Here is a 13,290-nt window from a genome sequence, read left to right on the forward strand (position 1 = left end):
CACCTCGCTTCACCCCAAATCACCATCCGTGAAGCATGGTGGTGGCAGCATCATGCTGTGGGGATGTTTTTCATCGGCAGGGACTCGGAAACTGGTCAGGAATGATGCATGGTGCTAAATACAGGAAATTCTTGAGGGAAACCTGTTTCAGTCTTCCAGAGATTTGAGACTGGGACGGAGGTTCACCTTCCAGCAAGACAATGACCCTAAGCATTCTGCTAAAGAAACACTTGAGTGGTTTAAGGGGAACATTTAAATGTCTTAGAATGGCCTAGTCAAAGCCCAGACCTCAATCCAATTGTGAATCTGTGATCTGACTTAAAGATTGCTGTACACCAGCGGAACCCAGCCAACTTGAAGAAGCTGGAGCAGTTTTGCCTTGAAGAAAGGGCAAAAATCCCAGTGGCTAGATGTGCCAAGCTTATAGAGACATACCCCAAGAGACTTGCAGCTGTAATTGCTGCAAAAGGTGGCTTGACAAAGTATTGACTTTGAGGGGTGAATAGTTATGCACGCTGAAGTTCAGTTTAGTCTTATTTCTTGTTTGTTTCACAATAAAAAAAAATATTTTTCTTCTTCAAAGAGTTACGCATGTTGTGTAAATCAAATGATACAACCCCCCCCCCAAAATCTATTTTAATTCCAGGTTGTCAGGCAACAAAATAGGAAAAATGCCAAGGTGGGTGAATACTTTTGCAAGCCACTGTTGGGGGAACCAGTGGAGTTGTTTCAGTATCTACACAACAGTCCTGCAGCCAATAATTGTCCTCAATCCACCCAGGAAGGTGTACAAACTGTTCTCGTATGCTGGACCAGATGGGTTGTTTCAATCTCACCAAGCAGTCCAGTGAAGTGGGGTTGTTTCAGTAGCCAGAAATCAGTTATATTGGAGGGTATAACTCCCTACAGGAGTTAATTGGCTGTTAGAACCCTAAATGTTATCAAAGACTTCATCAGCGATTACAAATATCAATGCCAGCCAAGTATAATACTGGTGTGTTAGGTTTGTTCAACGTAAATTCACTGATTTCTGGTATGGCGACCTTGATGTAGTTAGGTGACAGTAATCTGTGTGACATTACCTTACTTTACTAAAATATGCCTCTTAAATAAACTCTGAAATGTCCTCTTACTGTCAACTGCATTTATTTTCAGCAAACATAACATGTGTAAATATATGTATGAACATAAGATTCAACAACTGAGACATAAACCGAACAAGTTCCACAGACATGTGACTAAAATAAATATAACAATATGTCCCTGAACAAAAGGGGAGGGGGTCAAAATCAAAAGTAACAGTCAGTATCTGGTGTGGCCACCAGCTGCATTACGTACTGCAGTGCATCTCCTCATGGACTGCACCAGATTTGCCAGTTCTTGCTGTGAGATGTTACCCCACTCTTCCACCATGGCACCTGCAAGTTCCCGGACATTTCTGGGGGGGGAATGGCCCTAGCTCTCACCCTCCGATCCAACAGGTCCCAGACGTGCTCAATGGGATTGAGATCCGGGCTCTTCGCTGTCCATGGCAGAACACTGACATTCCTGTCTTGCAGGAAATCATGCACAGAACGAGTAGTATGGCTGGTGGCATTGTCATGCTGGAGGGACATGTCAGGATGAGCCTGCAGGAAGGGTACCACATGAGGGAGGAGGATGTCTCCCTTGTAACGCACAGAGTTGGGGTTGCCTGTGTCGTGACGTTGTATTAGTTAATGTGACGACTGTTGCTCATCGAATGATTACAAGTTTCTAATTACGTGATTAACTGAATCAAGCAATTATAACCTCTTGAAGCTAGGGGGCACTATTTTTATGTTTGGAAAAATAACGTTCCCAAAGTAAACAGCCTATTTCTCTTGACCAGATGCTAGAATATGCATATAATTGACAGATTGGGATAGAAAACACTCTAAAGTTTCCAAAACTGTCCCAATATTGTCTGTGAGTATAACAGAACTGATATTGCAGGCGAAAACGTGACAAAAATCAAACCAGGAAGTGGCTTCTATTTTGAAAACTCCATGTTCCATAGCCTCCCATTGCTCCATTTAAAGGGATATCAACCAGATTCCTTTTCCTATCGCTTCCTCCAGGTGTCAACAGTTTTCAGACATAGTTTCAGGCGTTTATTTTGAAAATGAGCCAGAACGATAACATCGCGTCAAGTTGTCACATGAGTTTTGCTCGCGCAACAGAATTTGGACAGCTATTGTTTTTCCATCTCCTACTGTGAAAAACATTTGCGGTTGATATATTATCGATTATATATTTTAAAAACAACCTGAGGATTGATTATAAAAAACATTTGACATGTTTCTGTAGACATTACGGATATTATTTGGAATTTGTATGCGTTGTCGTGACCGCTCTTTCCTGTGGATTTCTGAACATAATGCGCCAAACAGAGGTATTTTGGATATAAAAATAATCTTTATGGAACAAAAGGAACATTTGTTGTGTAACTGGGAGTCTCGTGAGTGAAAACATCCGAAGATCATCAAAGGTAAACGATTTAATTTGATTGCTTTTCTGATTTTGTGACCAAGCTACCTGATGCTATGTGTACTTAATGTTTTGTCATGCGATTGATAAACTTACACAAATGCTTGGATTGCTTTTGCTGTAAAGCATAATTTCAAAATCTGAGACGACAGGTGGATTAACAAAAGGCTAAGGTGTGTTTTGCAATATTGCACTTGTGATTTCATGAATATGAATATTTTTAGTAATATTATTTGACTAAGGCTCTATGCTATTCAGCGGTTGCTGATGATAATTATCCCGCTTAAGGGATGGGTAGCATCAAGACGTTTAACTCATTAAGACACTAACAGCTTACAGACGGTAGGACACTAAAGAGGCCTTATATTGACTCACCAAAAAGAAAGATGCCCAGGATCCCTGCTCATCTGCGTGAACGTGCCTTAGGCATGCTGCAAGGAGGCATGAGGACTGCAGATGTAGCCAGGGCAATAAATTGCAATGTCCTTACTATGAGACGCCTAAGACAGCGCTACAGGGAGACAGGATGGACAGCTGATCGTCCTCACTGTGGCAGACCACGTGTAACAACACCTGCACAGGATCGGTGCATCCGAACATCACACAAGCGGGACAGGTACAGGATGGCAACAACAACTTCTCGAGTTACACCAGGAATGCACAATCCCTCCATCAGTGCTCAGACTGTCTGTAATAGGCTGAGAGAGTCTGGACTGAGGGCTTGTAGGCCTGTTGTAAAGCAGGTCCTCACGAGACATCACCGGTCGGATTCGCGTTTATCGTCAAAGGCATGAGCATTACACCGAGGCCTGTACTCTGGAGCGGGATCGATTTGGAGGTTGAGAGTCCGTCATGGTCTGGGGCAGTGTGTCACAGCATCATCAGACTGAGCTTGTCATTGCAGGTGTCTTGACTGTCTCTGCTTTATAGCAGAAAGAGACTGCTATGGCACCTGGCATCAGCATTACAATATTGTGTAGAGGACTGAGGGTCTTCCAAATATTGAAAGTGTTATTTTGTAAAAAAAAAAAAAAATCACGGTTTTCTCCATTTTGGGGGGTGGGGTGGGGGGGGTGGGGTGTTAGAATACCATTTTGGTATTTTGTATATAGTTATTCCATTCAAAATGTATAACTTCACCAATTTGGCCACTTGGGTACATTTGGGCTACTTGTGTGGGACACCTGGGTGACTTTATGATAAATGTCATGTAGCACACTCATTTTGGAAGATATCATTCTGAAACTTTGCACAAGTACTGGTGCCCTCTTATGTTTTTCACTGAAATTGTCCACATCATCCTATATGAATGTTTGTTTTGTCTTGTTCATTGTAAAGATGATGATACAACAATAAATATTGTATTTTCTAAACCAGATCTATTGTGTTATATTCTCCTACATTCAATTCACATTTACACAAACTTCAGAGTGTTTCAAATGAAACCAAGAATATGCATATCCTTGGTCCTGGGCCTGAGCTACAGGCAGTTAGATTTGGGTATGTCTTCAGGCAGAAATTGAAAAAAGTAGGGGGTAGCTGTAAGAGGTTTTAATGACCGTTCCACAGGTGCATGTTCATTCATTGTTTATGGTTCATTGAACAAGAATGTGAAACAGTGTTTAAATCCTTTACAATGAAGATCTGTGAGGTTATTTCGATTTTTACGAATTATCATTGAAAGACAGTGTCCTGAAAAGGGTACGTTTCTTTTTTTTGCTGAGTTTTGGAAAGAACTTAACTCTAAAGTCATGAAATAACGGAAACGTTATGTTAGCAATGGCATGTTATGGCAAATACTAGATAAGAGATATGAGAAATAGAGACAAACGAACACAGCGAAACAACACGAACATGGACAAAGTAGCTGACGACTCAATTAGAGTGAGTTTAGAGACACTACAAACATAAATATGCTTTGGCAATGAGAAACTGTCTAAGCAGATGAAGCAAATATCCAACGATGTAAAAAAAAATCTAAACTGATGTCACTGAACTGGGCAAACGCATGCAGGAGACCAAAACGGGGTTAACCATGGAGAAAAGGGCATGACAAATGCTCCAGAAAAACAGAGATGAACAAAAATACATTGGGCTTACTTTAAGATGAAACTGGATGGAGAACTTCAGTCGCTGTGCAAATCTTTGTTTTGTACATTTCCCAGGAAGCTGTGGAACACCCGGAATGGAAGAATTCCTGGATAATATCACATCTACTGGGCCAGGAGAACTTCACACGGCCTCCCTACTATAGGTACAAAGATAAAGTTCTCTGACTGGCCATCCAAGCCAAAAAGTCAGGAGTCGGAAATTTGATGTATGAGTGCCATCAGATCTACATCAATGCCGACATGAGCAGAGACCTCTACATGAAACGCAGGGAATTCGATCCCATAAAGAAAAAGCTATGTGAAAAACAAATCATGTTCTCTCTGGTGTACCTGGCACAACTATGAGTCAAATGGAAGGAAAGAGACATCACACTGAAAATCAGCAAAATAAGGTACTCGATTCCTGGATAACCTGGACAAGGAGAACGGTAGAAATGACAGCTTCTCAACAGACCATGGGGCACTCGATTATTTAACTGTTTAGGCTACTGAAATGAGGTGAATGATGGACTATTACATCCCACCACATCCAAGATAGAAAACAGAAAGGTAAGTGTTGCCTTTGCTCAAACTCCTATTGAAAAGACAATCACAGCACCACACAGGCGATCTATGACTATGGGCTACGCAGCCTAAATGACAACACATTAAATGGTAAACTGTAGCCATGATCTATTTATTTTAGTAACAAACTGAAAAGTGAACAAGTCAACATGAAGATTGCTATGATCTGGACAATTATTTTTTAATGCTCCACAGCTGATTAGAAACAAAATCCTGAGTGGGTGGGAAGAATTTAAATGGCCCATATGTGGAAAAAGACTGAAAGATCAAATGTCATGCAGCCTAAGTCACTGAAATTGCAACTACACAGTACTTTTATTTCTGTTGCTTCCTCTCCCTTTTCATATGTTATTTGCTTTTGCACAATCAAGGCATGCTAACAGAGAAATTAATATATTCATTGAAAAATGTGGTTGCATGTAGTACAACGGAATTGTAGGCTACTCCAGTGGTTATAGGCCTGCATCTGTTTGCATTTACTTAATTGGAGAATTATTTGGATTTGAAGAATGTCTATCTTTAATATACTATAGTGATACATAATGCCTAAAACAAATACATTTTATTCTCAATTAACAGAGTGATGGCAAGTGCGTTAATTATGTTTTTCTCTTGCTGTTGACTTTAAGGATTTACGCTGGAGACAGGAAGCAGGTACAACCAGGGAGAACATCTAATAAATTACGGACATAAAACAGGACAGTCCGAGCGTCTGGACAGGGAACAAAGTAACGACATCCATGCAGACACGGGGAACTAACAGAGGAAACAGACAGATAAAGGGGAGGCAATCAAATAATGATGTGGTTCAGGTGAGTCCAATGATGCGGCTGCTCGCGATGGGGACTGGTGATGAAGCGCAGGTGCGTGTAACGATTGTGACAGGTGTGCGTAGTGAAGAGAGGGAGAGCGGGAGCAGGCGTTATAATTGACCCTGAGAGGGATAACCTATTCCTTTCCACTGGCTTAAAAAAAGAACTACTCAAAAACAAGCCAGGACAAATGGTCAATGTATACTTTCGAAGTGTCTCGTCTATCTCAGAAGGTAGAGCCAGCCCTAGACAGGACTCCATAATATAAATCACTATATTTACCTCAAACACTAATTATACTATTTAACTACACATAGCATGGACACATACCGTAGTACTGACAGTCACTCCACAGTGGTTGAGAATGTGTATGGGAGCTGAACACACAGCGACCCAGACCCCTCTACTGTCGGTGACTTTGCATACTGACTAAATTTCTAATAAATAAGTACATTTTTACTTAGTCCTAGGTGGGCAATATATATTGGATTTGCCAATTGAATCATAAGTCATAGTGTTATAAACTGAATGAATTAAACATCTTTACATGACAGACTGACCAGGTGAATGCTATGATGCTATGACCCCTTCAATCAGTGTAGATCAGGTATACCCAAACTCTGGTATGCCAAATAAAAATGTGATTCATATTTTTTAAATATATTTTTTGTTATAAAAAAAATACAATAATTATTCACATTTTCAAACAGTCCGTTTATATTTTCCAACGGGGCTATACATTTTTTTTTTCCTCGCCTGAGTAGCCTCGTTTCACTGCCAAAAATACAATTAAACCATCTAGTGTTCAGAGAAATAACAACACAATGTCAAATACAGGTAGCCTAGTCAAATAATTAGCATCCAATCACATTAACCGTTACTCTCTCGCGGGAATTCCACTAACAGTTCGTATGTAGCCAAATGTAGCTGCTGCTCATTCCTTTTGCTCGAAAATTGATAAAATATATATTTTTTTAAAGTCCAGAGAGGTCCAGAGAGACATACTAGCTCTACTGGTAACACTTCTACTACCAACTGCTACTACCAGCAGTACTGCACCTGTCGACGACAAGTTGTTCTGCTTCCACGAGCACATCCACATCAGTAATTCTACATTTGTTGTTCACTTATATTGGGAGTAGTGCCTTTACTCAGCCACGGTGTGTTAGTACTTTTGCACATACATCTCACATCTCGATGAAACCTTCACTGTTGTGCAGATATTTAGAAACAAAACATGCCAATTTTAAAAATAAGCCACAGAGTTTTTTGAGTGAGAATTAAGATGACTTTCGAGTAGTAAGCCATGTATAAAAGCAATAGATACTATTAATAAGAAGGGGCTAGAAGCGTCTTATATGGTGAGCTACCGAGTGGCTAGGACAGGCAAGCCCCATACTATTGTGGAGGACTTAATTATTCCTGCTGCCTTGGATATGGCTGGGACAATGCTGGGGGGAAAGGCCCCAAAAAACTATACAGACAATATCTTCATCAAACAATACTGTTTCACGATGCATCACTGACATGGCAGGAGATGTTTAGAAATAATTACTGCTTCGCATACAAGCCAGTGAATTCTATGCGTTACAGCTGGATGAGTCAACAGACGTGGCGGGTCTGGCACAGCTCCTGGTATATGTCTGTTACGCTTATGGGGAGGGGGGGGGGGGTCAATTAAGACATCCTCTTCTGCAAACCAGGACAACAGCAGAGGATATTTTTAAAGTACTGGACAGCTTTGTGACATCAAATGGACATTTGTGGTCAAGATGTGTTGGTATCTGTACTGATGACGCAAAAGCCATGACAGGAAGACATAGTGGAGCATCCACCGAGAAGCTCTTGCTGCCAAAGGAGTACCTGACAGCTTGAAATGGTTAAAATTGTTAAAGCAAGGCCCCTGACCTCGTGTATTTTCTGCACTATGCAATGATATGGGCAGCGACCATGTAACGCTTTTGCAACATACAGAAGTGCGCTGGTTATCAAGGGGCAAAGTATTGACACGTTTTTTAATTGAGATGATCTTCAAGTTTTTACTGACCATCATTTTCACTTGTCTGACCACTTGCATGATGACGAGTTTCTCACATGACTGGCCTGTCTGGGTGATGTTTTTTTCTCTCGCCTGATGATCTAAATCTAGGATTACAGGGACTCTCCGCAATTATATTCAATGTGCGGGACAAAATTGAGAATATGATTAAGAAGTTGGAGCTCTCCTCTGTCTGCGTTAACAAGGACAACACACAGGTCTTTCCATCATTGTATGATTTTTTGTGTGAAAATTAGCTCAAGGTTACAAACAATGTAAAATGTGATATAACAAAGCACCTGAGTGAATTGGTTGAGCAATTACGCAGGTACTTTCCAAAAACGGATGACAAACTGGTTTCGGTATACCTTTCATGCCCTGCCTCCAGTCCACTTACCGATATCTGAACAAGAGAGCCTCATCAAAATTGCAACAAGCGGTTCTATGAAAATTGAATCAGAAGCCACGGCCAGAGTTCTGGATTGGGCTGCGCTCAGAGTATCCTGCCTTGGTAAATCGCGCTGTTAAGACACTTGCGCCCTTTGCAACCATGTACAGTGAGGGAAAAAAGTATTTGATTGCCTGCTGATTTTGTACGTTTGCCCACTGACAAAGAAATGATCAGTCTATAATTTTAATGGTAGGTTTATTTGAACAGTGAGAGACAGAATAACAAAAAAAATCCAGAAAAACGCATCTGAAAAATGTTATAAATTGATTTGCATTTTAATGAGGGAAATAAGTATTTGACCCCCTATCAATCAGATTTCTGGCTCCCAGGTGCCTTTTATACAGGTAACGAGCCAAGATTGGGAGCACACTCTTAAAGGGAGTGCTCCTAATCTCAGTTTGTTGTTTTGGAACCACTGGTGTAGATGAAGGGGAAGAGGCAGGTTAAACAAGGATTTTTAAGCCTTGATATGTGTGTATGCGTTCCATTCAGAGGGTGAATGAGCAAGACAAAATATTTAAGTGCCTTGAACGGATATGGTGCCAGACACACAGGTTTGAGTGTCAAGAACTGCAACACTGCTGGGTTTTTCATGCTCAACTGTAACGTGTGCACTGAGAGTCAGCAAGCAAGTACAAGGAGTGAATATTTAACAAAACATAATACAGAACAAGAAACACGAACAGATATGAAACAATAACGCCTGGGGAAGGAACCAAAGGGAGTGACATATATAGGGCCATTGTTATGTACACGCGCAGGTGTGCATAACAATGGGGACAGGTGTGCACCATAACAAGCGGCATGATGACCTGCAGGAGGGACTGGTGCACTTCACAAAATAGATGGCTTCTTGAGGGAGGAAAATTATGTGGATATATTGAAGCAACATCTCAAGACATCAGTCAGGAAGTTAATGCTTGGTCGCAAATGGTTTTCCAAATGGACAATGACCACAAGCATACATCCAAAGGACAACAAAGTCAAGGTACAAGAGTGGCCATCAAAGCCCTGACCTATAGAACATTTGTGGACAGAACTATAATAGCGTGTGCGAGCAAGGAGGCCTACAAGCATGATTCAGTTACACCAGCTCTGTCAGGAGGATGGGCCAAAAGTCACCCAACTTATTGTGGGAAGCTTGTGGAAGGCTACCCGAAATGTTTGATGCTACCAAATACTAATTGAGTGCATGTAAACTTCTGATCCACTGGGAATGTGATGAAAAGCTGAAAATCATTCTCTACTATTCTGACATTTCACATTCTTAAAATACAGTAGTGATCCTAACTGACCTAAGACAGCAAATATTTACTAGGATTAAATGTCAGGAATTGTGAAAAACTGAATCAAACTGTCCACTTAGGAAGCAACACTGATTGACAATAAATTTCACATGCTGTTGTGCAAATGGAATAGACAACAGGTGGAAATTATAGGCAATTAGCAAGACACCCCCAATAAAGGAGTAGTTATGCAGGTGGTGACCACAGTCCACTTCTCAGTTCCTATGCTTCCTGGCTGATGTTTTGGTCACTTTTGAATGCTGGCGGTGCTTTCACTCTAGTGGTAGCATGAGGCGGAGTCTACAGCCCACACAAGTGGCTCAGGTAGTGCAGCTCATCCAGGATGGCACATCAATGCGAGCTGTGGCAAGAAGGTTTGCTGTGTCTGTCAGCGTAGTGTCCAGAGCATGGAGGCACTACCAGGAGACAGGCCAGTACATCAGGAGACGTGGAGGAGGCCGTAGGAGGGCAACAACCCAGCAGCAGGACCGCTACCTCCGCCTTTGTGCAAGGAGGAGCAGTAGGAGCACTGCCAGAGCCCTTCAAAATGACTTCCAGCAGGCCACAAATGTGCATGTGTCTGCTCAAACGGTCAGAAACAGACTCCATGAGGGTGGTATGAGGGCCCAACGTCCACAGGTGGGGGTTGTGCTTACAGCCCAACAACGTGCAGGACGTTTGGCATTTGCCAGAGAACACCAAGATAGGCAAATTCGCCACTGGCACCCTGTGCTCTTCACAGATGAAAGCAGGTTCACACTGAGCACATGTGACAGATGTGACAGAGTCTGGAGACGCCGTGGAGAACGTTCTGCTGCCTGCAACATCCTCCAGCATGACAGGTTTGGCGGTGGATCAGTCATGGTGTGGGGTGGCATTTCTTTGGGGGGCCTCCATGTGCTCGCCAGAGGTAGCCTGACTGCCATTAGGTACCGAGATGAGATCCTCAGACCCCTTGTGAGACCATATGCTGGTGCGGTTGGCCCTGGGTTCCTCCTAATGCAAGACAATGCTAGACCTCATGTGGCTGGAGTGTGTCAGCAGTTCCTGCAAGAGGAAGGAATTGATGCTATGGACTGGCCCGCCCGTTCCCCAGACCTGAATCCAATTGAGCACATCTGGGACATCATGTCTCGCTCCATCCACCAACGCCACGTTGCACCACAGACTGTCCAGGAGTTGGCGAATGCTTTAGTCCAGGTCTGGGAGGAGATCCAAATTCAGCTCCAATCTGCAATGGGGCCGACCAATCAGCTGCTTGGGGGAGTCCAGGAAACCATTTCCTGAAATACATACACATACATACAAACCCACAACAACACAGAAACTGGGGAATGTAACAATTACTAACCCAAACAGAGTGGGGAACAATGGGCCTTCTACGCCTTCAGAGAGGGGCTAAGGATTTATAAAAGTAAGTATAATAATAATGACAATAATATAAAATTAAAATTTGATTTGATTTGATTTGACAATTATATTATTATTTTCAATGATGTTCTGATTTAATCTCTTCAGTTATTGATGGAAAGGAAATGTTTAACACTGAAGAGAAAAAATATCCAATACGGATTTTTCTTTGCTGTCTCTCGGGAGATACATTTCGCTAGCTAAGTGAGCCATTGGCTAGGCCATCAAAGCTAGATAAAGGCATCTGCCATTCAGCTGTGTTAGGGCAACATTTTGGAGTGACAGTGGAATCAACCAATCACATTTTGACTAATTGAATGGGACCATTTTTACAAAAATGTATGGAAACATCTGCCTTCTTGAAGACCAACAGGCATATTAGCGAGCAGTAGTTTTCCCACGGTTTAGCTAGATAGCTTTTGTTGTCAGCTAGTTTGCAGCGGCTGCAGCAGGTGTTATCAAAGAGCATGTTGTTGCTAACTTTTTAAGAATAACTTTCAACAAGAAGTTAAGTTTCAAATGATCATCTGGGGAGTGGAACTGTGTTTTTTATTGCAGCGCACTTGAGGTAAGCCATCTCTTTGAAAATAACGTGTGTGAATCATTGTTGCATTTAAAGTGGAACTGACAGTATTTTAGCAATATGAAATATTTTTTTAATCTGTTCATATACACACCCAGGATGAATATGACACTTTAAAAAAATACAAAACATCTGACAAGTGTCCACTTCAATATTTTCACATTTTCCTAAATTCTTAGAATGTTTGGGAATTATGTATACTATGACATTTGTGAAAATTCAATAGCAATTTAGAGTGGAAAATGCTGTGCGTTTGGACAATTAATAGACACTGCAGTAAATAAAACCAAATAAAAACATTTGTCTTGTACAGGACCGGAGTCTACACAGACTGGTGCACTATAGCCAGCCAAAGCTACAGTAGGCCTTTAAACAAACAAGCCATTTGCCACACAGGCCTGACGTCATTCACTTTGAACTGGACTGTGTGTTTACAGGCAGTTGCAACAGCGTGACTTCAGATCATTAGAAAACATTCAAAAAATACACCTGAATGGATTTCTACAAATATGGTAACACCACAGGAGTCCTCATACATTAGGGAACTTTACTGTCCTATTGATCAAACAACCATGAAAGGTAGACTCTCTCTCCCTCAGTTATGCACATCATCAACAACAACAAGATCAACAACTAATTAGATAAACCCTCTCAAACATTTTCAGATAGTTGGCTGTCAAAATTGCACTGATAAACAATGGGGAATTGTCCTACTGCAGCTTGCCTGCCAATGCATGCTTGTCCCAACCAAGCACCCAAGCTAACTGGCTAAAGTTGGCTAGCTTGCTAGCTAGCTACTTTCAGACACAAATGAGAGAACACCGCACTCTGTCATTTTACTTTCCGTAGCAGAACTGGTTAGGCTGTTTACATGTTATCTAGAGCATTCTTGACTAACTTTTTTTGGTCTACTTTTACTGACAGGGCCCATTTTTTTTTTTTTACCTTTATTTTACTAGGCAAGTCAGTTAAGAACAAATTCTTATTTTCAATGACAGCCTAGGAGCAGTGGGTTAACTGCCTGTTCAGGGGCAGAATGACAGATTTGTACCTTGTCAGCTCGGGGATTCGAACTTGCAACCTTTCTGTTACTAGTCCAACGCTCTAACCACTAGGCAACCCTGCCGCCCCAAATTCAGCAGGTGTTTGCATGTTCATAAATTTAGCAGTTAGCTTTGAAATCGGAGTAGATAGCCAGTGTGAATTTGTGAACGCATGATATATGCTAACTGGGAAAGTAAATTAAGTTCTTACTAGCTAACCAAATTACACATGCATCTCTAGCTGTGAATAGCCACTGAAAAATGATATGAGGGGAAAAAGTCAGTCACCTATGCACTCCTCCAATGGAATGACATGACATCCTCCTAGCAGCTACCTAGCTACTAAGCTATCTAGCTAACGTTAGGCTCTGTGTTTTTAGCTTGATGCATAAATAGAAACGCTAGCCTATTAGCCACATTATGACTGACTTGTGATCATTGCCCTTGGTAGTTGATTGTATTGACATTCCCAGACTTATTTTAC

This window comes from Oncorhynchus kisutch, linkage group LG7 (assembly GCF_002021735.2).
Source record: "Oncorhynchus kisutch isolate 150728-3 linkage group LG7, Okis_V2, whole genome shotgun sequence".
NCBI classification, from domain to species: Eukaryota; Metazoa; Chordata; class Actinopteri; order Salmoniformes; family Salmonidae; genus Oncorhynchus; species Oncorhynchus kisutch.